Source organism: Ahaetulla prasina, chromosome 1 (genome assembly GCF_028640845.1).
Source record: "Ahaetulla prasina isolate Xishuangbanna chromosome 1, ASM2864084v1, whole genome shotgun sequence".
Lineage (NCBI taxonomy): Eukaryota > Metazoa > Chordata > Lepidosauria > Squamata > Colubridae > Ahaetulla > Ahaetulla prasina.
In genome coordinates this window covers 275,984,694-275,989,076 of record NC_080539.1, presented here as the reverse complement: position 1 = coordinate 275,989,076, position 4,383 = coordinate 275,984,694, and positions in this window count along the sequence as shown.

The window sequence follows — 4,383 nt, the reverse complement described above, 5'->3', positions numbered from 1 at the left end:
TTACTGAAGTCATATTTTCTGTAATCGAGATTGGAGCGGTTCACTTTAAGTTTGAATCTATTGTGTGCTCGTGTATTGTTGTGGTTGAAGCTGAAGTAGTCATTGACAGGAAGGACAGTGTAGCAGATGATTTTATGAGCTATGCTCAAGTCATACCGAAGGCGGCGTAGTTCTAAATTTTCTAAACCCAGAATTTCAAGTCTGGTGGCATATGGAATTTTCTTGCGAGCAGAGGAGTCCAATCTTGTGAAATATTTCTGGACGCGCTCATGGACGTGGCATGAAGGGAGCCCACAAACAGCTCAGTCAGCCACAGAACAGTCTTTTGGCAGAAAGATAAGCAACCCTTCAGCCTAATTACTAATGCCTACTTTGCAGGATGTGGCTACTCATATTTCTTCTACCTAAAGTGAACCAGGGGCTCCTCGTACCCTTTTTCTCCCAGGATGCTCCCTACCAGTCCTACTTACCTTTCTCCCCCGCTCTCCCTCCCACTTGACAGAGATGCACACACTCCTATTTCCACTTTCCCACTCATTATAGCAGTCGAATTGCTAATGTGCTAAATATAACCATCCATAACACTCACTCATGTGCTCCACTTTTGAGTGACAAACAAAGAGAACGTGAAAGGAGACAGATGTTTTATGCCTTTGTTTTGGTGCTGTATTTTTAAAGGTAATATCAATCAAAGCAATAACAGGCTGAGCGTGGTGCTGTGAGACATGGTCTCTCCTGTGAAATGTTCCTTATAATTTATTAGCAAATACAGGATAAAAACTAGGAGTGTTGTAGATTGCTCAAGAAACTTGTTTTTTAGGAAGGAGATGTGGACAATGTTGGAAGTCCACATCCAATGACTCCTCAGTATTGCGTGACCTACTAACACACTAACCACAAAGGAAGCAGTAGAGCAGGCGTCTCCAACCTTGGTAACTTTAAGCCTGGTGAACTTCAGCTCCCAGAATTCCCCAGCTAGCTTTACAATAGAGTATACTGTGTAGAGACTAACAAATTTATGCTATGTTTGTCTTAGTCTGTCAGTGTGGTTCTCTCCCATCGAAGAGACGAGAGGTTGCTTATTATGAGGTCATTTGTTTTTGTCTTTATTTCAAGACATTCACACACAAAGAGAGAGATCAAATACTTGGACTCTTTTCCTGAAAAGATGTAGCTAGCTAAGTGCTAGACTTTGCCTAGCCCTCCAATGCGTTTCCTGTAAGTAAAAAGTCATTTTCATTATATTGATAAAACCTGTTTCACTAATCATTGTTCAGTTCAGATTCTTATCCTCAGGAATGCTCCTCTCCAATAGATAGCTTATGCATTATTGATCGTTCTCATTCTATTATGACCTTTTGACATACACCTATTCAGCAGAATTTCTCTCTTCAAGGACTATATTGCTTTTTTCTCCCAGATTTTTCACATTACCAACAATCCATACAAGATCCAGTCAAACACTTTTTAACTCAATGTCTTTTTTCCAGTAAGAATTAGCTGAAGTAAAAAAAAAAAAGCATAAAAACAATATTTTGACTCAAAGGTTGCTTCCAACCCTATAATTCTATGGTCTATCTTTCTGTACCAACTTTACCCCTTCCAGGAAAAGGACACTATGCTGTCAGTGACTCATGTCTTGTTCACCTTCCGTTCAGTTTATAGCATATATACACTTGACATAGGGCTGGGAAGCAGTAGGTCATTCAGAATTCATTGGCATTTCCCATTATACCAATATAATATCATTGTCAGTGAGCTGTACTGGCTTCCAGTAAGCTTCTAGGCAGTAGTGAAATCTAAATTTCTTTCCTACTGGTTCTGTGGGCATGGCTTGCTGAGCGTGGCTTGGTGGGGGTCATGTGACTGGGTGGGCATGGCTATGTGACTGGGGGATCAAAAGACAGACAATCACTAACAATGTCCTGCTGGAGCAGGGTTGGACTAGATGACCTCCTGGTCCCTTCCAGCCCTGGATTATCCTCTGAAGCTGCATCTAGTGCCAAATTTGTAGTGCTTCCTTCCTCTCCTTTTTCCTCCCTCTTTCTTTCTTTCTTTCTTTCTTTCTTTCTTTCTTTCTTTCTTTCTTTCTTTCTTTCCCTCTCTCTCTCTCTCTCTCTCTCTAACAAACCCCCACCCCCCCTTTTTTGCCTAGCAGGCTTCAGCTTTTTTACTTTTAAAAAAATGCTTTTAAAAGTAAAAAAAAAAGCCTCTTAGATTAGGCACTTCAGCTGGGATTGTCAGAGCCTTGTTTTAACCCTTTAAAAGCATTTTTAACAACCTCTCCAATTGAAGAGGTTGTTAAAAATGCTTTTAAATGTAAAAAAAAAAGGCTCTGACAATCGCATGGCTCAGCTGGGCATGGGGGCGGGGCAGGGATTTTTGCTACCGATTCTCCGAACCACCTGCCGTCATTGCTACCGGATCAGCTGATCCGGTCCGAACCAGGAGCATATCATCCCTGCTTCTAGGTATGATTCAAAGTGTTGGTTATCACCAATAAAGACTTGTATGGCATAGAGCCAAGCTATTTGTGGGACTACTTTCTGTTACTACTTGCCCCATGAGATCTAGAAAGGATGGAATACACCTTCAGGTCCCTTTCATCAAAGAGTGTGTCCTTGTTGGACCCAGGAATGCTTCTTTCTTCATGGCAGTTCCTATCCTATAGAATGGCATCCATTTGGAAATCCAAATGACCCCAATCTTGATAGACTTTCATTGACTACAGTTGACCTGGCTGCTCCCCCAAGTTTTTGGGGCAGGAGATTAGTTGAATTCTGGTGATAATGCTGCCTTTCTGAATTGGTTTTATTACTTTTGACCTTGGGCATTGTGATCTAGATGATTAAGTATTGTTTTAATCTTGTATGCTGTTCAGTGAGTTGGATGAGCAGTCAAATCAATCAATGTTGTTGTGTAGTTGTGAAGTCGTGTCCAACCCATTGTGACCCCTTGGACAACTTTCCTCCAGGCCTTCCTATCTTTCATCATCCTCTGGGGTCCATTTAATCTCACACCTACTGCTTCAGTGACTTCATCCAGCCACCTCATTCTCCGCCGTCCCCTTCTTCTTTTGCCCTCAATCGTTCCCAGCATTAGGCTCTTCTCCAGTGATTTCTTCCTTCTCATTAAGTGGCCAAAGTATTTCAATTTCATCTTCAGGATCTGGCCTTCTAAAGAGCAGTCAGGATTGCCCTCCTCTAGGACTGACTGGTTTGATCTCCTTGCAGTCCAAGGGACTCGCAGGAGTCTTCTCCAGCACCAGAGTTCAAAGGCCTCAATTCTTTGGCGCTCAGCCTTTCTTATGGTCCAACTTTCACAGCCATACATTGCAACTGGGAAAACCATAACCCTGACTATACACACGTTTGTTGGCAGGGTGATGTCTCTGCTTTTTAGTATGCTGTCTACCTTTGCCATAGCTTTCCTCCCCAGGAGCAAGCATCTTTTAATTTCTTGGCTGTAGTCCCCATGTGCGGTGATCTTGGAGTCCAGGAAAATAAAATCTGTCACTACTTCCATTTCTTCCCCATTTATTTACCAGGAATTGAGAGGGCCAGGAGCCATGGTCTTAGTTTTAATCAATCGATAAGCACAACATAAACCATCATTTTGATACAAGACTATCATATCTTCAACAAACAATTCATACTTATTATTTTAGAGATCTTAAAGTTACGGTTAGATGGTCACAAAAACACAGCAAGTCATGGTCTATGATAAATCAAGTCATGGTCTTGACAAATCAAGAACATTGAAGAATTACATTTAATCATTCAATTCATTGTTATAAATGTGTGTCTGAGTGCCTAATTCCTGCCAGATGTTATTTCTAAGAGCCTCTCTCAAATTCTCTGTACATTTATGTATAGGTTAACCCAGGGGTCTGGAAACTTGGCTCTTTTAAGACTTGTGGACTTGAACTCCCAGAGTTCCTCAGTCAGCTTTGCTGACTGAGGAACTCTGGGAGTTCAAGTCCACAAGTCTTAAAAGAGCCAAGTTTGCACACCCCTGGGTTAACAGTTTGGAAGAGGTCAATTTGCATACCAATATCAAAGAAAGGAGGCTCAGCAGGGTGTGCAAACTATCATACAATATACTTAATTTCATGAGTTAACATGTTTTAGGACACAGATTAGAACCATACATAGCAAAAGAGATGCCAATTAGCTGTGCAAAGCAGCAAGTACTTCCACAAGTTCAAGTGTGATCACCTCGAACAAATCTTACTGGTCTCTAGCTCTGTATAACAAGGCATCAGGTTATTTGTGACATGAGAAACCAAGGATGAAAAAAAGCAATTTTGGCAATCTTCCTCGTTTAGTAGAATATCATCCAATTTGCAGCACTCAATTTCCTTTTGCCTCTTTTCCTAATTGG